This window comes from Stegostoma tigrinum, chromosome 28 (genome assembly GCF_030684315.1).
Source record: "Stegostoma tigrinum isolate sSteTig4 chromosome 28, sSteTig4.hap1, whole genome shotgun sequence".
NCBI lineage: Eukaryota > Metazoa > Chordata > Chondrichthyes > Orectolobiformes > Stegostomatidae > Stegostoma > Stegostoma tigrinum.
The window spans coordinates 40,797,167-40,822,218 of NC_081381.1; the positions used below are offsets into that span (position 1 = coordinate 40,797,167).

The 25,052-nt window shown below is 39.4% G+C and overlaps 1 protein-coding gene across 4 annotated transcripts in view; it reads left to right on the forward strand.

Moving 5' to 3' along the window:
- ajap1 (adherens junctions associated protein 1) overlaps positions 1-25,052 on the forward strand; it is a 318,303-nt gene that overhangs the window by 283,957 nt on the left and 9,294 nt on the right. The window contains exons 5-6 of one of the 4 annotated variants that reach the window (XR_009442732.1): positions 5,905-6,032; positions 11,665-11,749. The exons of 2 other annotated variants lie outside the window; for them this stretch is intronic. The gene's annotated coding sequence lies outside the window, so the exon portion shown is untranslated. Of the gene's footprint in view, positions 1-5,904; positions 6,033-11,664; positions 11,750-25,052 lie in introns of those variants that run through there. One more of the 4 variants, XR_009442731.1, reaches the window with a different exon arrangement.

A 25,052-nucleotide genomic window follows, 5' to 3' on the forward strand; every position in this document is an offset into this window, starting at 1 on the left:
ATAGTCCCTTCAGCCTACACTGAGATACTTTATTCTGAGGAAGGATCACCAAACCTGAAACGTTAATTCTGATATTTTTTCTTCACAAATGCTGCCAGTCCTGCTGAGCTTTTCCAGCAACTTCTGTCTTTGTTCCCGACACATTTTGCCCTTCCATACTAAAATTGTCTTCCCTTACAAGATCCATAGCCCTCTATTTCCTTCCTGTTCATGTATTTGTCCAGGCGCTTCTTGAATGATGCTGTTGTATCAGCTTCCAACAGCTCCTCTCGCAGTGCATTCCAAACACTCACCATCTTTAGTTTGAAAAACTTGCCTCGCATATCTCTTTTAAACTTCCTGCCCCCGATTGAACGTGTATCCCCTAGTAATTGACTTCTCCACCCTGGAAAAATGCCTCATACTTTCCACTATATCCACCCAATCACAATATTTTTAACTTTTATCAGGCCACCCCTCAACCTCATGTATTCCAGTGAAAACAAACCCAGCCCATCTAACCTTCCTTGATAGCTAAATTCCCCCATACCAGGCAACATTCTGGCAGACCTTTTCTGTGCCATCTCCAAAACATCATAGTATGGTTACCAGAACTGTACATAATATTCTAATTGTGGCCGAGCTAAAGTTCCATAAAGCAAGAGCATAATTTGCTTGTCTTTATACACAAGAGTAAGAGATAATGGGATGCAGATGCTGGAGCATCTAAGATAACAAAGTGTGGGGCTGGATGCTCCTAAGATGCGGCTTGGCCTGCTGTGTTCATCCAGCCCCACACTTTGTTGTCTTTATACTCAATGTCCCTTCCATTGAAGGCAAGCATGCCGTAAGCCTTTTTTACTATTTTACCTAATTGCACTGCCATCTTCAGCGATCTTTGGGCCTGCACACCCAGATCCCTCTGCATATTAATATTCTTAAGGTTTCTGCCATTCACTGAATGATTTCCACCTGCACTTGACCTTCTAAAATGCAAAAACTCATGTTTGCCTGGATTAAACTCCATCTGCCATTTTTCTGCCCATCCCTCCAACTGATCTATATCCTCCTGTATCGTCTGAAAGTTCTCCTCATGATCCACAACTCCCTTCATCTTTGTATCATCTGCAAAATTACTAATTAGACCAGCTATGTTTTCCTCCCAATCATTTATGAAGCACAGCAACAGAGCACTGATCACTGATCTGCTAATCACGCCCTTCCATTATGAAAAGCATCTTTCCACCGCTGTCCTCTGTCTCCTATGACTAAGCCAGTTCTGTGTCAGTCTTACCAGCTCACTCCTGATCCCATGTGATATGAACATCTTGTCATAGTCCATGTTACTCAGACCCTAATAACATTCCACCAATGGAACCGTTGTTAGCTCTTTAAGAAGTCACTACATCAGTGCATATCACAACATCTGTTATCTGGAGTTTCTGTGAACTCCTAGAGGTCTGACTTAAGAGGCAAGCACATTGGGAAGAAAGAGGCTCCTTCAGAATTGATGGCGACAGCCTGAGAGCAGTGGGAATGGCCCTTTAAATTTTCGTTACAAGGTGTCAATTCATGAGCTGCATTCTTACATCCAGGACATGTATTTTCTTTCCCCAATCTGGGATGAGATTGTGTTTTGTAGTGTCCATGGATTGGAGAGGACTGAGATGCGCTCTCTAACCTTATAGATGCTTGCTGCCAATTGTGATAGTGAGATGACATAACCCAACAGCCAAGAGTGTTGGCATATGCATTTGTATGATAGGCAAATCTATGTGTATGTATTATACAAAAAGAAGAGACTATTTTGTACCAAACACTCCATCAGACTTAGTTTTGCATTTCACAACGTGGTAGATGGTTTACATATCAGCTAGGAAGCATTGCTTTCTTCACTATTTAGTGCGAATATTTATTGTCAAAATATGAAAATATATTTGGTCAATTTGATTTTTTAAAATGTAGATTTGCAATTGGTTGGAACCAATGAATCACGGATTAAATTTCTGACCTGGCAGACATTTAGCTGTGGCACTCTGGACCTGAATACTGAGAGATTAAGGAATAGGTTAAAATTTAGCAATGGCCCTTTAGATAATGCATCAATTCCAAAGAAAATTACCTGAAACTTTTTTGTTGGATGGTAGTTTTTGAGCTGAGACATTAAATCGCAGCACCATCTGTCTCCTCAGAGAAGGTTCTTCTTCGTGCCCTGCAGCCTGTATTGTTCCCTCAGCCATAGTCACTAAGAAACAGATTATCTGGTTGTCATTCAATTGTTGTTTGTGTGCAGGTAGGCTATTGAGTCTCTCAGCATTACAACCGCACACTTAATTCACTGCAAAGTGCTTTAGGAAGTCCTGAGGTTATGAATTGCACTTTGCAAATTACTTTTCTTTAAATGTGGTGGCCATAACCATGTTTAAAGTGAATGTGGGTCAGAGACGGACCTATGGACCCTGTTTCTGGCCCACACTCCTTTTTGAGCCCTGAGTGTGTAAGGAATGCTGAATTAATCCTCTTTTTAATCCAGATTTATCATGTGCACGTTTGATTTACAGTTGGATATTTCAAAACCGCGAGTAGCCTGGATAGAGTAGATAGGGAGAAGCCATTTCTCCACATAAAAGAAACAAGAACAAGAAAGCGTAGAGTTGAAGTGATGTGCAAATGAAGCAAGGGTGACATTAGAAAAAAGAAACTTTTCAGATATTGAGTGGTTAGAATACGGAATGCACTGCCTGGAAATATACTGGAGGCAGGTTCAATTGAGGCATTGAGAAGGACTTTGGATGTTTATTTGGATAGAAATAGTGCGCAAGCTTGTGGGGATAAGACAGGGGATGAGCACTAGGGAATAGAATCAGTGAAGGCTGAATGATCTCCTTCTGCCATTCTGTGACTCTCCAAACACAACGCAAACTCAAATAGCTATTTAGGAATACATTGACAGAGACTGAGCATAATACATTCATATTCCATCTTTTCCAATTTTATTTAATTGGCTGATCACCCAGGCAACAGTGGATGGCTGAAAATGGACTATATATTGAATTAAATTCAGAATTGCAGTCAACAGTAGATTTTTCAGTTACACCTCATCAGAATGCTATAATCCTGTTATTGATTCAGGACAGTTTACGTTGGCACAAAGTAAACATAGCTGAGAAAAGCTACGTTAATCTCAATTATCATTTAGAAAATAGTGACCAACATTTCTGCTATCCTTTGGATATTTTCATGAGTTTGACATTAAGATGACTTCTCCAGGTGAGCGGTCACTCCTTATGATCCAAATAAATCCAAATCCATCTATAACTGCTTGTGCCTATGTCCTGCCAGCTTGTTATTGACCCAGTTCAACAAATAATACAAACACCAGAGGCTTTAATTTTGTAAAGAGTCTCCTTGTGTGATACATTATCAAAAGGTTTTTGGGAGTTAGAAGTGTTTACTTGGTTTCTCTCATCGACCACCAACCAACTACTTCAAAAAATCAAATTAGTTTTCTTAAGATATAACCTCCTCTTAGGAAGCCATACTATGTGCCATTAATACATGCATATCTATCCAATTAATTCTATATTGTAATCTCAAAGAGTTCCTGTACAATATATGTCCATCTTTCTGAGGACGCTTGAGTAGTTACCATCCAGGCGAGCTTCTCTATCTATTTTCAAGTTGTTATTGTGTTCAGCAGAGTACATTAATCTATTTTGATTTTTCTAGCTCTGTTAATAATTGGAATAGTTAGTTGGAATAGTTGAACATTCTTTGTGAGCATGTATTAATACAAATATTTATTTAATATTTTGTTCATACCAACTGAACCCTTTCTAACCTGGCCTTTAACATTGTTTTCACTACAGTCCAATGCAGTATTTGAGTGTGCTCAGGCCTTTCAGGTAACTTGTCCAACCACTTCCATAGTTATTTATGGTGGTCTTACCCCCTGGCCTGTGAGATCATCTTGGCTTCTTCAGCCGACCCATTTACTCAACTGTGTTTCACCGAGTATTAGATGTATTTATATCTGTTTACACCATTTTTTTTGTACATGGCTTGACATTTTCTTATCATGCCTCCTTGTTTTAACGTTGGATACACTGTGTGTATTTGTTTCCCAGTAATTTATATATCTTGTTTTAAAGATTACCATTTATATTCTATATCATTCTTACAGCCACTAATAGGATAGTCAGTTTCCCCTAGAGGATGCCACACTTTCAAAACATTTGTCAAATGGAACTAGCATTTTGGGGGAAACTTTAAGATATGCTGAGAATATACTGTTTACCTGGGGGCATAAATATAATCCTTTCATATTTTAAGAAACTGTGACATGTTACATCTTCTCATTTACTGAACTCGGATCTTTTTTAAGTGTTTGCCTATTGCATTCATGTATCTTTGAGTCTAGAAGATATTGACAATTGAAGAAATTCCTTTTCAGGCTTCCTCATGTTTACTCTGAGAATGTCCGAGCCAAACAAACCAGAAGGCTCTGAGATCCATTCAGTACTGATTAGATAATCTCAGGCAAAGAAGGGTATTCAGATGCTCCAGATGGCCCCTGCCTGCCCAGGGTAAGGAAGGGAAGCATTGCCCTGGGATCGTCCTCCATGTCATTGTGTAGTTGTCCTCGTTAGGTAGTTAATGGATTCAATCTTTAATGGATAACAATACTGTTTGGATAGAATTGGAATTCATTAGAAAATTGTCTTATGTCACTCTGATGGCCAATAGATAAGTGTCACTTGGGGAAAGGTTGTCCAGGAGTCAATGCCTTCAGGAGAGGAAGCGAAGGGGTGAAAATTGGTGAGAGACAGAATTTGGAACCGAAATAAGTGTAATTAGAGGCCAATAAAATTCATTTAGTAAGCAATGATCTGATATGGCTTCCTGGGTCTTTGCCTAAAAAATGCTCAGTATTTGAGAAGTGACCTTGACGTTCTTGTCAGGTTATAGTTCAGAATTTTAGCCTAAGCGTTCGTTTCTTTTCAAGATCAATTTGCTGTTACTTTAACAAAGAATAATATGAATTACAAACCTTCTCTTAATGGGAATTACTTAGTTATTATTACTTGTGGAAAATTTATCATTTTAAACAAGTTGTTAAAGGAAGGTCTTTTCTTTTCAGAGGGTGAGAGGATGAAAGCCAGATTCAAGGCTATATATTACAATGTGACTGGAGACCAGGACACTTGTCTACCCAGCCTTTCAGTGAGGGAATAGCCAATGTTGCAAGCAGTGGTGGAGGGAAGTCAAGCCACGAGTGTGCAACTAATTCAAGACAGATGTACTTGAGTCAGTCAACCAAAGGAGAGGCCTGGTCTCCCAGGTGGGGGAATGGTGTATTTTGCTAAGATGAACACAGAACGATTTGATTGGGAAGGATAGAATATATGCATCACTTTAAAATGAAAGAAGAACAATGTAATAATCATTAATAGGAGTATTGCCTTCAACCCAAAAACATACATGAAGTGTTAATAAGGCATTATCATTCTTTTTATGTGTGGCTCAACATTTTAGGAAAAATAGGCCCACTTTAGTTGAAGAATTGATGTTTTATATATGTTGTTATTAAGGGTGTCTGCCTGCTAATTTTTAATAAATTCCATGAACTTTGATTTCTTTAAAAAAAAAGGAAATTAAAAAAAATTATGGTGAAATTTTCAACAAAACTGAAGTTGTTAATTGGCCCAGTTTTGGGGACGTTGCTCAAACTGACACTTGGCTTAAAGCATCTGAAGAGTCTTTTTTTTTCATTAAAGGTTAGAGGTCGATGCTCTAATAACTTGACAAAGTGCCACTTCAAACAGGCTTTTTTTTCTCAAGCTTAGCTTGTAGCAGGCCGAACTAGGCGTGCTTGATGTTTATTACTTGCCAGCACGTGCAAGCCCATTTCTCTGCTCACTGCAGAACACCCCCACCTGAACGGCAGCTAATCCCAGTGCCCTTCGTATCGGAGAAATGGTTTGAAATCTCCTGCTGACTGGTCGAAGGCTCTTACTCCTTGGGGCGGGCAGACATCACCTTTCTTACTCTTGGTAAGTATGACTCTCCAGTTCAGACCATGTACTCCTTTCACATTAAATGTTAATATTGTCCAAGGAGGCAAGGCCAAATATTAAAGAAAAATAAATCCAGTGTAACCTTTGCTGGGATCAGTTCCATTCAGTGCATCCTAATGGTATTGTTGGCATTTCCGTGGTGTTATTGAACATCACTGAATGTGTGTGGAAATAGACTGCACTGTGTACTGCAGTGATTTTATTCCAGAAAGCACAACAAAACCATTTTGTGAATGTGCTATCACACCCTTTCTGTCAATCGGGATCTATTTTGGGCATTTCCAAATTTGATGTTCAAACTGTTTGGTTAACACAAGGTTAACATCATTTTTATCACCTTGTTTCCTTCAGATAGTCGAATACATTTAATTCCCAGTCAATTTAGAAATGCCATCACCTTTTGAATGTGGCCCAGAAGCCAAGTCCATGAACCACATCAATCCCATCCAACAATGCTTGTGGAGCAATGGAAATTTTCACCACTTGGTAGTGCAGGCTGTTGTTGTGAAAGGCCTTCCAAACACACTCACACCAAAAAGGTTTGAGTTGTTGGTCTTTCACTCTCTTGAATAAACAATGGGTCTGCATGGCCACTGGTGTGATGTAACTTTCCTCTTAAATTGTAGCACATCATTAATAAAGCCTGTACTCAGTATAAGTCTCTGCTATGTATAGTGGTGATTTGAAGTTTGACATACTCACAAGGAAAACCAATATGAAATAGTGCAACGTTCAAATGGTAACCCATTGATTATTCCTAATTTTCAGGAAAGAAGAGTGGCTCATTAAAGCAATGTGTTAATTTTCACAGGGTGGGGGGTGTGATGAAATCACCTAGTCCCACTTTTTCTTCTCTACATCCTTCCAAAATATTTCTCAGCAAAAACATCTGAATCATGAAATGAAAATAATGGGGTTCGGGGCAAAACATTTGAACGTTGTCTCCATGCACAATGACCATTCAACTTGGCACTAAATATCTACAAAATATGGTTGCAGGAAAGCTGTCCTTGTTTGTGTCTTGAATTAAAATTTATGAAGCTTTAATTGATCCATTTCAGCTTTCCAGCAGATTTATCAATTCAATATTGTGTTAGCTACATTTACAATGGTGATGAAGTAAAATGGATACAGTCCAATTTACATCAAGATAAAGGGAATTTTTTTTATTAGCTTACCCAGGGTGCAGTTGCTTGCTTCAAATCATTCATGACCTAAAGCATCTCAAAAGACCTGACATATTTGCAAATTGTTACAAAATTTCAGAAGGTTTAACAAAGAGAGCGGTGAAGCATTACTTACGTTGGATGCAATGTGTGACTCAATCATTTCATGATGAAGCCAAGTTTTTGCTGTTTTTTCTGAAATAAATGTTGTTTATATTTGTTTCTGTTGGAAAAAAAAGCCTGATATTTGTAGAAAACCTCTGGGGTTTAAAAACATAGTACAGCAGATAAATACCTATTTGTCTCTAAACAAAACTTGGCACAGGTCAATAAACATCTAGGAAGAAATTACAATTGTTCCTTGATATTGGGAAGTGGCCTATAATTTAACTTATAATTATGACTTCGGATAGACAAGTTATGTTAAATCTGTTTTTGATTTAATATTAAATGCTGCAAGGGCTATAAATGCACTGAGTTTCACAAAATTATCCATGATGTTTCAAAAAAGTCTTTCTAGCTATCTCACATTATTTTACATTAAAATGCAATATTTTGAATATAGTTAATCATGTATTAATTTTACAATGATAAGCTTGTTCAATTTTATTGTTTTATAACTTTGCCTATCTTTTCTTAACTTTATGGAGCAACTTACTTGAATATAACACTTTTCCGTTAGTAAAAATGTAAGGAAATTCACATAGGCTTAAAGAGAAAAGATCTACATCAAGCCAAGGAACGTACCATTAGGAGGGATAACCAAATATTTGTCCAGAGGTAAGATCCTAAAGAGGGTCTTAAAGAAGGAGAGAAAGAGCACGAGATTTAAAGGAGTTTAGGGAGGCATTTCCAAACTATAAAACCTAGACAATCAGTAATACTGAGATGAAAGGGAAGAGTATGCACAAGAAGCCAAAATCCGAGGAATGGGACAGTTTGAAAGAGTGAAGGATATTTTCGAGATAAGGAGAGGTGAGGATTTGGGGAATATAAACGCAAGGATGTACATTTTAACTTGAAGATTGTGGAGAACTGCAAGCTAATGTAAGCTAATGAAAATGGGATGATAAAATAGTATGGTTTTGTGTGGGATATATATGTAGACTTTTGGAAGTGCCAAAGATTCAGTTTTTTGGATGGTGTTAGGCAACCCAAAGGATCATTGCAGATAAGCTGCAAAAGGAGAGAAAGCTTTTAACTTTAAATAAAAGCTTAAACATTGCTTTAAAAAGAGACATGAAGTTGAAGCTTTTGTCTTGCATTCCTCTGGGCCAAATGTGGTTATTTTTAAAATGTAATCGGTTAAGGGAGGGAGTGGTTCCTGCTGGTATTCCAAATTTACTGAGGTGGAAGTAATCAGCATTCTCTTCTCATGCTGTAGAAATTGTTCTTTCCTTTCTAAAGTTAGTCTCCTTGCAGTTTGGAGGAATGCAAGATGAAAATCGTTGAATTTGTCTCTTGTTTTTTAATCGGCATTTAAGCTCTGTACTGACAAACAATGAATCATTTGTTCCTTGGAACATGTTGAACTGAATTAAGGTTGATACTGTGCAATCTTACTGCAATTTTTCTCATTCCTTTCAACTGCCTCCACTCTGCCGTCCCAGATTTTCATCCTCTATGAATCTGTGGGCTGCTCTACACCATGGGGAATTACTGGCATGGGCCGTGATCCAATTCCTTTCACATTTTTCAAAGTGTGAACTTATGGTGGCCTCCACCATCAATGCAGATATTTTGTTCATTGTTATCCCAAATGGTGCTCCTGAGACATGCACACAGTGAGGAAAAATGTTGATTGAAGGGCAGGATAAGCACTGAAGCCTTCATTATCAAAGGTGCTAACTTTGTAGAAAAGGAACCAGTTTTGCTGCACTCTCTAACTTACTTTTGTTCCCTGGGTTTCAGAATCATCCCATCTCTTTCTGCCTAACATTTTTCCTCCAACCTTATAAATTTGGTATCGCCTTATCAGCAATTTTTGGCATATTTCATCTCTCTCACTCGTCTCGCTCATTCTGATGGCCTACATTATGTCCTTGATTTTCCATTTAGGTGACTGAATATAACATGATTAGAGACTGCTTGAAAAGGTGAGACTTCCTCATCAATTATATCACCCATTCCACCAAATCGATTGCTACGATTGTTATCACATGAAGTGTACTGTCAGTTGGGAGAACCCCTAAGTTTGTGCTCTTCTTTCAGTGAGTTACAGACTGAAGGAGCTGTAAATGTATCTTCCATTTCATCAGCTGCTGTGCAGCTTTCAATGAACTCCATGTTGAACATTTTGAATAAGATTGAGTATAAACCCGAACCAGCTTGGGTATATATTTTAAGACTCTCGTGCTGAATGTGCGATTCCTTTCCAGATGTGATTACCTTGGAGTGTTAGTCAGAAAACTCACTCGATTATAATGTTATGGTTGCAATCAGGTCTCATGTATTAACAGGCTTTCTGTCTCAACCACTGTCTCAATCATCCTTAAGAACTGTTTTCTCAGCTTTTAATGTGGCCACTGAATACTGTAGGTACCTCATTGTAAATGAAGTAGAAATAATGGATGCACCCTAATGTACTGATGGATGTGGGCATTAAATGTGCCATAAATACACATTATGCTCATATATTATAATACATAAAAATGGCAATAAATCCCATCTGCTTTATTTATGTTATGTTACAATTACAGCCATAATGATTTTCATAATTAACCACTTAACCATTACTAATTATTGTATGTTCATATTCTATGCAAATTGCTTTACAAACAAATTATCAGAAGGGTCAGTTTTCAATTTTGATTGCCTTAAAGCAGCAGCAACCTTTAATTGGGGAGGAGTTCCTTTGGGTTTTGATCATCATTTATCCAGCCGGTAAGTGTATCTAATTTAAATGGTCAGCAGGAGGAAGAACAAATGAATTTATTATGTGTCACTTTCAATCCACTGTGTCACGGTTTATTCATTATATTGTAGCTTCACTCAAATACACTTTGTTTTCCTTCTCCTGCCAACTTAGAATCCTTTTGAAACCATTTTAAGTTAACAATAAACTCATGAAAGGGCCTAAAGTTGTAACTATCGGCCCTGGAAGGTGCCCAGAGGAATGCAAGATGAAAAACTTTGACTCTATCTCCTTTTTTTAATCAACATTTAAGTTCAATACTGACAGGCAATGAATCATTTGTTCCTTGGGAAAGCTATCTCAGAAATTTGAGCAACATGTGAAGCAAGCTGTCTCACACTGCTACTTTATAGTAAAAAGGTGAGTGACATCCTCTATGAACAGGATGCCACCATCCAGCCAGAAAGGTGTTTTGGTTACCACATAAATAAGTAGTATGGATTTGGGTTTCAATGCTAGTGTGATACCAGATATGCAGCCTGTAGAGCCCAGTGGTTAACATGAAACAACATGTGCCTTTGTCTGTGGCAGGCAGTGTCCTAACGGTGCTCAACTAACAGGTGCTTGCGAACCTTAGAACTCCATGTCCAACACTAGAGATGATTGTAAAAGTGAACAGTGTCTACTAAATAATTCTGACTGTGCTTAAAAATGCACCTGAAACAATTTAAAATTGAGATAACAAGGTGTAGAGCTGGATGAACACAGCAGGCCAGGCAGCATCAGAGGAGCAGGAAGGCTGACATTTACTATCTCTGAAACAATTTAAAATTGTTGGTTGGGTTTCCACTGTCATTCATTTTTGTGTCCCAATAGTTACACATGCAGAACACTGTTCATTTTAACAGAAGGAATTTGTCCATACTTTCTATCTTTTTCTCATTGAGGAAAGGATTATGGAAATAGCCAATCCCAAATACATTCCTAAATGCAACGAGCTGACCAACAGAATATACATGACTGCTCTGAGTTTAAAATAAGCTTGATAGTTAACATTCTCCATACTGATCATGGTCTAACCAATCAGCATTCTCTACTTACCCTGTTTAAATGATTGCTCCATTTCTTTCTTTGATTTCTTGTGTCCCAGTTTTGGTAACTACAAGATAAAAAGCTTCAGCTTCGTGTCTCTGTTTAACAATCTCTAGCACCAAGCAATTATTTAAATTAAAAATAATTGGGGGAGCACTTCCTCACACTACTGTTGCTTTTCATGGGGGTTAGTTGAATCAATTGTGGTTGCAATTCTTCAGTTGAAAAAATGCCATTGGCAGACGGCCATGCATTCTATGCCATTTGATCTGCTTGAGCTAACCAGATTGGCAAGGCTGCATGGGTGAGGCTAGACCACCAGTTCATTCATTGCAATATTTAACATTTTTTATTCAAACAGCAGCAGAATCCTGTTGTTGTACATGAATTGGACATAGGGTATTTCTGCTTTTTGGTTGAAAACAGGTCTGATGTTAATGGAGTGGTCACTGTAAAAATAAAAAAAGTTAACTAGTGCAGTGCTTCTCCTAAACAGAACGCCAAGCCAGTGACCTTTGGAACAGGGCAGGAATGGAGGTGATCAGCATTGGGAAAGTGGAATGTGGAGAACCTAAAATGGGAGATTGAAGGTACAGTGAAAGAAAATGTGAATATCAGAAAAAGGGTTGATTCTTTGAGACCAGGGAGATTTTGTTCAGGCTTTGCTTCTGGTGTAGATATCAGAAGTATATCGGCTGAGACAATCGAAGCCGGTCTTTAGCGGTGTCCATCAAATGTAGCATGGGGATTCCATGTATTTTTCCACACAGTTTACCTCAATCACAAGAGTTGTGCCAGCTTCTATAACATTTCTAACTACTGTCTGCATTTTCTTAACCTGTCACTTAACCTCCACTTTACCCTTTTAAGTCTGCTCTGGGCTCCTTAGGTCAAATTGCTACCAGCGTGCAGTCCCTCCAGCCTTCTTAGCAAGCCTTTGTTACAGCTTCACATTCATCAACAGGAAGCATAAAGTACATTTTTAGCATCCGTAAGGAAACCCTAAAACCCAAACTCAAACGAGCACCATACTTCCCAATTAGATTAGCAGCTCTTTCCATCTGTGGTACTATCTATAGTCATGGACCCTGAGGGTCCAATTGCAAGTTTTATGGAAACTGGTGTCAAGTTTTTGTTTTAATCTTAAGACTGGAATGAGTTTGGGGGGGGGGGTTAAAATTTAAACCCTACCTAAGCAATGGAAATGAGCAGTTAGGGCCATGCAAGTCATCCTCTTGCATAGAATGCTCAGAACTGATGGGGTCCGCCATCTTGTGTGAGCAGAAGGCCAGGATACCCATCCAGAGTTTGTGAGGTCCTTTTGCACGTATACTTATTGAGTGCCATTGATGCTGTTGTCACTGTAATTTTTAGCAAGAGTCTGAGAGTAAACAGAAGTGTTTCAAACAGCAAGGAAGTGAATTGGAGTCAGAGAAGTCCCAAAAAGGCCAAGTTTTCATCCTCTTTTACTTTCCTCGGTTGTGGAGGGTGGGGCGGTGCAGGGGGAACCAGAAACACAGAAGTGCTTGCTGTTTCCAGCTGCTGTTGTTTCCCTTCCATCCACGATTTGAGAAATGCATTTGTACAAAGCTAGCTGGCTTACTGTAGCCATGCAACCTCTACTTTTTGCTTTAACTTGCTTTAATTTTAGTTTATGGCAGCCTTTATCACATTAGTTGAAACAGGATTTTAGTAATGGCCAGGAGTGATTGAATCAGTTGTCGAGGTTTAAACCAGACGGCTATTGTTTAAAAGATGAAGACCTAAAGCTACAGTCTATAACTGTGAAATGCTTCGTGAGTCAGTGACTGTGAATTTTTCTCTCCCTGCTGCTGTAGGAATGAAAGAAGATATGAAATATTTGATTTTTTTAAATTGTCTGTTTCCAAAAATATAAAACAGTTAGAGTTAACAAAAAATATTAATCACATAGGAGTAGCATTCCTGTTATCAACACTGATGAAATATTTTGCTGAAGAGCAGATAACCCTGCATGAGAGATTTTGAAGGATTTAAATATGCACTTTGAATACCTGGGAATAATGATACTGAGGAATGGTATTCACTCAAATTCAGAGCAGGGGTTGAGATGAAGACTGTTGATCAATGTTTCTCTGGCACTGATATATCTAGCTGGATTCGGAGAGTTTGGATAACTGACTAATGATTGGATAACAGGTAGGATTGTCTTAAGCAGAAGAGATCCCTTCATGAGAGCATTTGTTTTGAGAGAGGAGAAACTTTTTCTCAAGAAAGCAGAAGCTCTAATGTTATCTAAGGTTATCAATCATTGGCAGGAGCATATTAATAGAACTGAGGAGGGCTTGCATTCTGCTGAGAAACATTCCAAGCTTAGCAAGATCAACATATGGAAAAGGGAAGGAATATTTACAGAAAGAAAGCAGAGCAATAAAGGCCTGGATGTATCTATTGTGGGGGACAACTCACAGAAGAGAAGAGAAGCATGTTCAGCATTGGGAAAAGAGTGCTGTAACTTCAATTTGAATTCAAGTGTTTAGTTAGAAAGGGGGAGAGCAGGCCAATACAGATAGTTGCTGGATAGATGCCAGTCAACAATTCTGACAAATGATGACGCACAGTACAACCAAGATGCCACCATTAGGCCTGAAGGTGGTAAATAATGTGTCACTGCAAAAGGAGAGCATAAAGCGAAGGTGAAGTGTCAGGTGGACACTGGTGCTTCATGAAGCGTGCTGTTCTTTCTGGACCTGAGCAAAGCATCTTACGTTGGTGAGGAAAATTGCCGAGGCCTCACAAGTGAAGGTCCGTGAAGGGAAGGATTAGGCCACATAGAATAGAATGGAATAGTAATTTATTGTCACATGTACAAAAAAATTACAGTGAAATGTTTTATAAGTCATCATACTACGACATCTCCCTTAATGATAGAAGCTATAAATATGATGATGAAAAAAAAAGTTCATCACAGTTCAACTAATAGCTCCTAGTTTTGGGTTAAGCTGGAAAACTAGGCTGAAACTGCTTTATCGGACCAAGACTCCCACATAGGGCTAGACCTCCGTGCCAGGACCAGATCTCCACGCTAGGCCACTGGAAAATGCAGAAGCCACCATTGAAGCAAGGACAAGACCTCCATAACATGACCAAGAGGGTGAGAGTGGCTGAAAGTCTAATGTAATACCAAAACGTATGGTCCAAACTTCCAGGATAGTAGACATTAAGCAAAATCCACTCTTCTAAACTGAAGCAAATTTAAAGCTCAGGCTGGTAACCCGAAATAGGATGGAGGGGTTTGCAGCATTTCATGGGCTGGTAAGTCATGGACTGCTGAACAGATCCTAATTGATTGCAAAGATGTTTTTACAGATCTTGGATGTCTTACCTGTGAATATCATCTCCAAGCAGGTGACAGTGTAAGAACAGCTTAACATTTAATTAGAAAGGATCCCTACTGCCCCATATCTAGCCTGAAAGAGCTGGGGCAGTCAAGAAAGTGATAACTGCTACCGAGTAGATTAGCAGCATGTGAACAGCGAAATAACTTGGAAATCTAGAGGTACACACAGATCCAAAAAATTTCAATAATACCCCATGGCAACCTTTGAAGAAATCTTGTCACAATATGTCAAGGCAAGTGTGTTTAATACCTTCACTGTGAAGGTCAGTTACTGTCAAGTGCAGCTGTATAAAAGCAGTAACAGCAGCAGGGACAGCATGATGGCTCAGCAGTTAGCACTGTTGCTTCACAGAGCCAGGGACCTGGGTTCAATTGCACCCTCAGGTGACTGTGTTGAGTTTGCATATTCCCCTGTGTCTGCATGGGTTTCCTCCAGGTGCTCCAGTTTCCTCCCACAGTCCAAAGATGCACAGTCCAGGTGGATTGGCCATGTTAAATTGTTCATAGTGTTTAGGAATGCCTAGGTTTGGTGATTAGCCATGGGGAATGCAGTGATACAGTAGGTGGGCGGGATACTCATTGGACAGTTGGATTAGGTTAAATGGCTTGATTCCACACGAGAAGGATTCTATGAAAACTACATTCTGGCTTCTATTTGGGAGATGTAGATAGATTCACATATTGTTTGGCAGTATTGGAACACAGGATAAGAAGCAGTTTTATAAATAATCACTTGAAGTACTGTAGAAGTTTATCTACTCAACAAAGATATTGAATCTGAAAAAACAAGTACCTTGTTCTAATCATGGGGCCACTATGGGAATGACAATCCATGGGGAAGGGACATCCGTTTCGGAATGAGCAGACAACAACAGCTTTCATGCTTATAATTACAAGTCCCATTGTTTTAGAGACAATGGATGAAGTACATCTGTACAGACTGATGAAAGTGGGACTGACTAGAATTGACACATTTTTGTTAACAAATTATAATTTTCTTTGTTGACTCAGTGCACTGGGTAACTTTTGGCCAAAAATGAAAGTGATTTATTTTCTGTGTAAAGGAAGATGTTGTAGAAATGCATTTGTACACATTGTACTAGGTTGCTTGCCACAACCATGTGGCCACTCCCTCAACTAGCATTCACTTTAGTTTGTTTTTACGACATTGAATATTGAATCATTTATTGTCATGTGTATTTGGTATAAAATACAGAAAAAATTTTCTATTGTCACCATGCATCGCACAAACTAAAGACATTACGTGAAACATTCGAGATAACAAGGTGTGGAGCTGGATGAACACAGCAGGCCAAGAAGCATCTTAGGAACAGGAAAGCCGACGTTTCAGGTCCAGGACCTTCTTCAGAAATGGGTGAAGGGAAGGAGGTTAGAAGAAGGGTCTAGGCCTGAAACGTTGGCTTTCCTGCTCCTAAGATGCTGCTTGGCCTGCTGTGTTCATCTAGCTCCACACTTTGTTGACTTGAAACATTCCCCATGTTTATTAGAAACTCTAGTTAAACCTTGTTGATAGCTTCTGTCACTGTCTTCAGGCCCCAGCATTCTCCATTATTTGTCCCCTGGAGCAATTGGGAACTTGGACAGTTGGACTTAAATTTCTGGAGCCACAGTTGAGTTTTTAAACTCTCACTGCTATTCACCTGTCCAGAATCAGGCACCTCGTTTCATTACTGGCCTTAAGCTGCCTTCATCCTGAAAGACTATGTCGCCAATGACCAACAAGTGTGGCATTCTTGTCACTGAGGAATTCTCTAACAAGAATGACCCAAGTATCAGAGATCAAATGAAATAGGAATAGTGTTGGCAGTGGGGTATTGGGCATCACCAATGGTATCATTATTGGTTCAATCTTTCACCTCTCCCCTTCTATTTCTCATTTACGTGTGCCCCTGTTGCATAATCCAAAAGTATAATGTCCATAAGACTGTATGATATCAGAGCACAGTTAGGCCATTCAGTCCATCAAGCCTATTCTGCCATTTGATCACGGCTAATATGTTTCTCAACCCCATTCTCCTGTCTCTTCCACTTTATCCTCTTACTAACGAACAACCTACATATCTCTGTCTTAACTACACTCAATGACTAGGCCTCCACTGCCCTCTTCGTCTATGAGTTCGACAGATTCACCACCTTTTGGCTGAGGAAATTTCTCCTTATCTCAGTTCTAAAGGGTCATTTTTTCACTCTGGAGCCTGAGCCCATGTGGTCCTCGTAACTCTCTCTCTCTCTCTCTCTCTCTCTCTCTCTCTCTCTCTCTCTCGTAGAAACATCTTCTTCACGTCCACTCTATCCAGGCCTCTCAGAATTTTGTGAGTTTTGATGAGACCATCCCTCATCCTTCTAAAATCCATCAAGTACAGATGTAGAGTCCTCAACTGCTCCTTGTATGACAAGCCCTCATCCTCTGGATCACTCTTGTAAACCTCCTGTGGACACCTCTAAGACCAGCAAACCCATCCCTAGATGTTGACGCCCAAACCTGTTCACAATATTCCAAATGCAGTCTGACCAGAGCCTTATACCACCTCAGCAGCATATCCCTGCTCTTGTATTCTAGCCCCCTTAAAATAAATGCATTTACCTTCTTAAGCACAGAATGAACGCACATATCAACCTTAAGAGAATCCTGAACGATGGATCCTGAATTCCTTTGTGCTTGAGATTTTTGAAGCCTTTCCCTGTTTAGCTATATAATTCTATTCCTTCTACTAAAGCTCATAACCGCACACTTTACCGCATTGTAATCCATTTACATTTCTTTGCCCACTTGCCTAAAATGTCTATGTCCTCCTGTGGTCTCCCAGGTTCCTCAACATTACCTTTCCCTCCACATATCTTTGTGTCATTTACAAACCTAGTGATCACTGCCTTCAGTCACTGCCACTGAATATGCTGGCTGTTACAAAGGTTATTGCTATCACTTAAATAATCTTGCCCAACTTTGCCCCAGCCTCAGCACATTTGCTAAAATCCTCATCCGTGCCTGTATTACTTCTGTACTTGACTGTTCTAAGATGGTCTTGGCTGTCTTCCCAATGTTCCAGCCTCTGTAAATCTAACGTCATCCAAAACTCTGCTGTCACTATGCTTACTCACACCAAGTCTAGTTCACTTATCACCTCTGGGTTCCCACTCAAGCAATGTTAATGTCTTCATCCTTGCTTTCAGTATCCTATAAACTCACCAGGCCCCATTTCTGAAATTTTCTGCATCTATACACCCCTCCAATATATCTGTGCTCCTCCAATTCTGGCCCCTTGAGCATTCTCAATTTTAATTGCTTCATCATTCATGACTATGCCTTCAGTTACCAAGGCACAAGCACTATTCCTCCTGCCTCTCTCCTGTTCATTCATGCTTTAAGATCAGCTTTAAAACTGATGTCTTTGATTGTGTTCATCTGGCCTCATATTGCTGTCTGTGTTAAATTTTGTTTCATAACCCTCCTTTTGAAATGGGACATTTTATGTGGTTAAGAGTGCTATATAAATGGAAGCTGTTATTGTTATACTATCAGACTGTCTGATGGCATTCCCTCCTGACTGCTTTCCTATTCAATAATTTGCCAGTAGACCTGTACAATAAAATGCAGAATTGCACAGAGATTACAACAAGGAACAGGTTGTGTGGCCCAACAAATTTGTTTTAATTTTTATTTTTGACTGTTGCCCTAATCCCAAATTTATATATCTATTTATCTCCTTTTCCCTCAAATTCCTACTTAGACAGTATCCATGACCAATAATTAGCTGTGTTCACCATTAGCTCTATTTATGCATTCCAGTCTCCCAATGATTTGTGTAAAAATGTTTTTCCACTCTGTCCTAAATCTCTCCCATTTTGTACCTCTTATCTCTCCTTTCAGACACCTCAACTACTGGAACCATTCGCTTTATCTTCCCTATCTTGTTCATCCTTTAAACACCGTAACAATTGATACTCCTCTGTCATTCAGACTAGAATAGATGTTCTGGAGAGTTCATGGCTCTCTCTCTCTCTCTCTCTCTCTCCCTCTCTGTTTCTGGCTTCACATCTCTTCCAAAATATGTTTGCCATGCTGTGTTTAATGTGTTGCAAAGCCAAATTCCACAAATTAATTTGCTCAACCTTCCATCAGTCAAAGTTTTTCTGTTTTGAACAGTGTATTGCGTCTAGTTACTGTCATTAAATACCATCTGCCACCTTTCCTCATTTAAATCATCTATCAGTATCAGAATTATTTCCAAATCTTCCTATTTTGGTATCAGCTGCAAATCTGGACAGCACTATCGCTAGCCTTTGATTCAAATCATTGATATATGAATAGAACTGAAGCAGTTCCAGAGCAGAACTCTTTGGGTCACCACTGCCCATTCCAGCACAGCAAGAAACTGCATTAAATCCTATTGCTACTGGCCTTAATTGTTTTCAGTGTAATTTCTTTTACTTTCTCAATTCCATTTCTTCCATGAATTTAATTCTATTAATTTTCTCTAAGAGACAGTACTTTGTCCAAGGCTTTCTGAATGTCTGTACATACTGAACTCGCTGTATTTTCCCCATCTGTCACATCTATCACCTCTTCAAAGAACCCTAATCCCAGTTTGCCACAATGTCAAAGTCAGCTATGTATAGATAACTAAGCAAATTTGGCTAGTGTCATAATACCATGTAGAATTTCACATTATCCTGTTCAAACTCAAGTTTCTGATGAAAATACAGTGGGCTCACAATTGTTCCATGCTCCGAAAGATTATGTAACCAGGTTCTTATTTTTATTTAGACTTGCCACTCCATCTGTCTCAAACTATAAATGTTTTACTGAAATGTGAACAGAATAAATATTCTACTTACATTCTTTAATGTAATTAAAGTTTGGAATAAAATATCGTCATCAGGCTTTGGGATTTACAGTAAAATCCCAGCTGGTCTCCCATCCCATCCCATCGCCTATCCTCCTGGTGACAATATCACTGACCCCAAGTGTGGATAAGGGACTTTGCATGTTCATTACCCTGTTTTTCTCCTCGTGTACTGCTCTTTCTCTGGTGGAACATATTAGGGTCACTGAGAGATTCTGGATAATTGCCCCACACTGGAGAGGGAGGAATGCTCTCTGTTTTCAGGTGAAAATTTCCCTTCCTTACCTGATCTCTGTGTGCATCTGTTTGATTGAGAACCGCTGATGGACACACCTTGAAATTTAATCTCAGAGCTGTGGTTATGAGTGAGGTTTAGAAAGAATGAGAATCTAAATAGGTCTGCCAGTGGTTATTGGCATGAGGAAGAAAAATTGATGATTAGTAGAATGGAGATGGTACCAATTACAACATTGATGGACTAAAGTTTTCTAAATGGCACAGTTAAAGAAAATCATTAGCATGAAGAATAAAGGGCTCAAGCAATTATGTGCTTTTACTCTGCATTAGACAGGTTTTAGTGGGACATTTGGCCATTAGAGTTCAGCAGGCTGGCGTGTATTTTGATTGTTCTTTGGAGTGATCCTTTCTGAAAATGGTGTTGAGGGTCATTGCTGGAAGGAGTATCACTTAGTGTTCCACATGTATCAGACATAAACTACCTCCAAACACAGGGCTGTTTGTATCATTGAGCTATTTAATAAGGTGCAATATGACTTATATCAATCACAATCTGATAGGAACATCTGCAATTGTACTAGGCTGAACATTTCTCTTTACCACACTGGCCATCTTAATGGTTAAATTGAAACATTTGGAGGTTTGATTTCTCCTGGTAATGCACTGGTTAATGTGCCTCCGTGGAGGAATATGATTTAATGATGAGCTAATCCATTGATCCTTAGCTGTGACTCAGTTGGCAGCAAATGACCCATGAATTGAAAGATTATGAAACTGATGCAATGCCAAATGACTGTTGTATTGTTAGCGGTACTGTCTTTCAGAGATGATGTTAAACCATTGTCTGTCTGCTCTCTCAGGGTGATAATAAAAGATTCCATGACACTCTTTTCAAGATTTATCTTGCAAACACTGCAAAAAATTATCCGGTCATTGTCATATTTCTGTTCTTTAGTTTCTTGCTGTGCACAATATATTGTCACATTTCCTTACAGGCAAGGAAAGGTCACCATAGCCTCAGAAGACCATAAAAGGCTGTTCTTTCTTTAGAGAAAGGGACAACCGATTGTGAGTTTAATCTGAGGGTCACCACACCTCAGGTAAAGTAACCTCATTTGGTGCAGTGAAGGAATCCATGCCATGGCATCACTCTGCATTCGTAAACTAGCTATCTAGCCAATTGAGCTAAATGACCCTCATGTTTATGTACATTTCAGCAGCAACTATGCTTTAAAAAAAGTGCATTTAATTGACTATAAGGAACTTTGGTACATCCCAAGGTTTGAATGGTGTAATATAAATGAAATCTCTTCCTTCATTTTGTACTGCCCAAAATATGCTCGTTATCAATCTTTTGGATGTTATCCATTTTTCCTGGATTTACATGAAGATGCCCAGCTCCTTTAAAAAGCAAGGCAATTTCAACTGGAATGATCAATTTTTGAATGGTGTTTCTCTTTGCTTTTTTTACCTAGATTCAGGATGCTACCACCTGAAGTATCTGCTACTTCATCTGGCCCAGTGTTTCCACAGATCTGACTCGGGCTGAGCAAATTATACACTTAGGGCTGGATGCCAACTTTGAAACTTCCTTGTTTGAACACCCCAGACCTAAAAAAAGCAACTGTTCATAGAATCGTCGAGTCATAGAGCACAGAAACAGACTCTTCAGTCCAACCAGCCCACCCTGAACATTATCCTAAACTAAACTAGTTCCACCCACCTACCCTTGGCCCATATCCCTTTCAAACTATGTAAACAAAATGAATTAAAAAATTATGTTAGTGAAATATAATAAAGGTTAAAAAAAAAATAAATCTTTAACTAAGCCTGCAACCCAAGACCAACTGCAAGATACACGCTGCACCTCCACTGCCCTGTAACAGATTTCTTAATTGTAGGAATTTTAAGTAAAAAAAATTACATGAACCTGTGGAGGTTAAAACTCCTTACATCAATTTGCACTGAATAATGCTGGATCTCCATCTGAAATAGGAGCATATGTGAGACTGAGCCAGTTGCTGGACTGTGCTTAGCCAATCAGACACAGGAGATTCAAATTCAAGTTCCAGAGTGAAATGATATTGAAACCATGGACCATCCTGCACCAGCTAGTCCTGACAATGTACTTTTAAGAGATCAATACAGTTTAAAACACTTATGTACAAATAATTAATTATGTGTGTCTTATAATGCTTCCATGTTGTACAGGTGCTTTATGATTATCATGACTGTTTATAAAAGGGTACAGCCAATTTTTTTAGACCATTGAGTAATACAGCATGGAAACTGGCCCTTTAACCCAAACTGGTCCATGCTGACCATGGTGCCCACTCAGCTAGTTCCAATTGCCCACATTTGGTCCAAAACCATCTAAAGCTTTCTCATCCATATAACTGTCCAAATGTTTCTTAAATGTTGCTATTGTACCTCCCACAACCACTTTCTCTGGCAGCCCTTCCACAAAAGTACTACCCTGTATGACGAAGTTGTCCCTCAGGTCCTTCTTAAATCTACCCCCTCTAATCTTAAACCTTGGCCCTCTAGCTTTCAATTTCCCATCCATGGGAAAAAAAAAACTATGTATTCATCTATGTCCCTCATGATTTTGTACACCTCAATAAGGACACTCCTCATTCTTCTAGATTCCAAGGAATAAAGTCCTATCCTGGCCAACCTCTCCCTATAACTCAACACTGTACACAATACTCAAAGTGCAGCCTCATCAATGATAACTGTAACATAATGTCCCAACTCCTATACTCATTGCCTCAACCAATGAAGACGAGCATGTTAAATGCCTTCTTCACCATCCTGTCCCCCTGTGACGCTGCTTTCAATGGACTATGTACTTGTACTCCTTGGTCCCTCTGCTCCACCACACTCCTTAGGACCTTATCATTTACTGTATAAGTCCTGCCTTGGTTTGACTTTCCAAAATGCAACACCTCACACTTATCTGATGTTGTCAAACGTGCTCCTGTCACTGGTTATTCCTGGTGTGGAACTATTGAAGACAACCTCACTGACCTGTACAAGTGGGCTGGGCATGCACCAAAATGCCCATTGTTGCTGGTGGTGAATGCCCAATTTGGTTGTTGGGGTCTAGGACTCTTTGTATTCAATGGGAAGCTAGCTGCACTCAAGGTAAGGCAGTGCATGCAAAACTAAAAAGTCAACTTTACACTATACACTTACCACTTTACAGCAACTTTTATGCTGCCATCCCTGGTGGAAGTATTTGGTCCCAGAATTGGCCCAGTTCCCCTTTGTGAGGATATGCTGGGTCATCGACCTTTACAAAACTGGCACTCCCATCTTCATAAAGGAACAAACTTTCAATATACTTGAAATGGCAAAAAAAAGTGCTACAAAGATTGGGCCAGCTGATTTATTTCTTAACCTGTAACTGATAACACTTGGGTCTGACAACTTGGTTACTATTGTAGTTGGGATTTTGGGGCCGCTTTGTGAGGCAAGTGACGGCTAATCCCCTCTGGAGAGCAGAAGAAATATAACAGGGGCAGATACTACTTGCATTTACAGAGTGATAAAGAAGTACAGCATAGAAACAAACCCTTCGGTCCACCTCATCCTTGCTGACTTGATAGTGTGCATTAATGTAATCCCATTTTCCTGGATTTGGCCCATATTTTTGTTCCTATTTTCAGAGGCTATGATACTATAGCATCAAAAGCTGCATTCTGAGGCAAAGCTATTGTGTTGTCTGCTTTAGGTGGATATGGGACTGGGAGCTATTGTAGGATCATAACAATGCAGAAGGAGGTTATTTGGCGCATCAAGTTTGCACCAACCCTCCAAAGACAATCCCGCCCAAACCCGTGCCCCATCCTATCCCTTTAACCCTGCATTTCACATGACTAATCTGACTAGCCTGCACATTCCTGGGGCAATTTAGCATGGCCGGTCCACTTAACGTGCACATTTTGAAACGATGGGAGGAAGCCCACACAGATGTGGCGACAATGTGCAAACTCCACACAGACAGTCCCCAGAGAACGGAATCGACCCTGGGCCCCTGGTGCTGTGAGGCAGCTGTGCTTACCACTGTGCTGCCCCTACAAGACAGCTTTAGAAAGAATGAGAACAGAAATAAGTAAGAGGAAGGAAAATTGATGATTAGCAAAACAGAGTTGGTGCTAACGGCCTTGGAAGCCGTGCAGCTTCCCAATGCTTTCCCTATATGGAAAACCATTGAGAACACATCCCACAATGATGAAGAAAGACATAAAAGTATAGTTGTCACTGATTTTGATATTGACTTTTGAACAGTCTACTCTTCAGTGAATGTATCATCCATTCAAGCAGCAGATCTGTTAAAATCCATTAACTGACCACTTTGAAAGTCTCAAAATTAACAATCTGCTTTCAGACTGCAGGACTTCCTGAAAAGCTTCAAAGAGGAAAGATGATCCCTAATTTGAAGAAATCACCAGAAATATAGTTTTAAATGAATATACTTTGTAAGATTTGATAACTGGGAGGGAAGAAAAACAAAGCAGGATTTCTGAGACTGAGCTTCTGACAAATAGAACAAGCTTTTGCCACCACAGTTAGAACAAAGAGAAACTGTGAAGTGGGACTGGAAAAGCCTTTTATGTAGATTCCAGCAAAGAAACAGGACATTCGGCCCAACCGCTCCAGCCCTGTGCTCACATTTCACACAAATTTCCTCCCACCCTACTTCATCTCCCTCAATCAGTATAAATTGTTATTGTTTATCCCTTCGGTCAAGAAAGCACGCCAATGCCTTTACTTCTACAGAAAGCTAAAGAAATTTAATGTGTCCACAATGATGGTTACCAATTTTTATTGTTGCACCATAGAAAGCATACTGTCCAATAAATCGCAGTGTGGTATGGCAACTGCTCTGCCCAAAACTGCAAGGAATTACAGAGATTTGTGAACACAGCCCAGTCCATCACGCAAACCAGCATTCCATCCATTGACACCATCTACACTTCACACTAGCTTGAGAATGGAGCCAAATAATCAAAGCCTCCTCCCAACCTGCTTACACTCTCTTCCACCCTCTTCCATCAGGCAGAAGGTACAAAAGTTTGAAAACACGTGCAAGTAGATTCCAGAACAACTTCTTCCCTGCTGTTATCAGACTTTTGAATGGACCTCTCATATTAAAGCTGATCTTTGCCTACACCTTCCCTGTAGCTGTAATACAATATTCTGAATTTTGCCCTATAACTTGATGTACTTATGTAAGGTATGATTTGTCGGATAGCACACAAAACGGTACTTTTCACTGTATCTCAGTACATGTAACAATAATAAATCAAATTGTATTAAAACAGGGTTTAACTTAAGGGAACCTAAGTTATTCACCTCAAGTACACTTATTTGGTAACAGGAATGGGATTGAGTGAG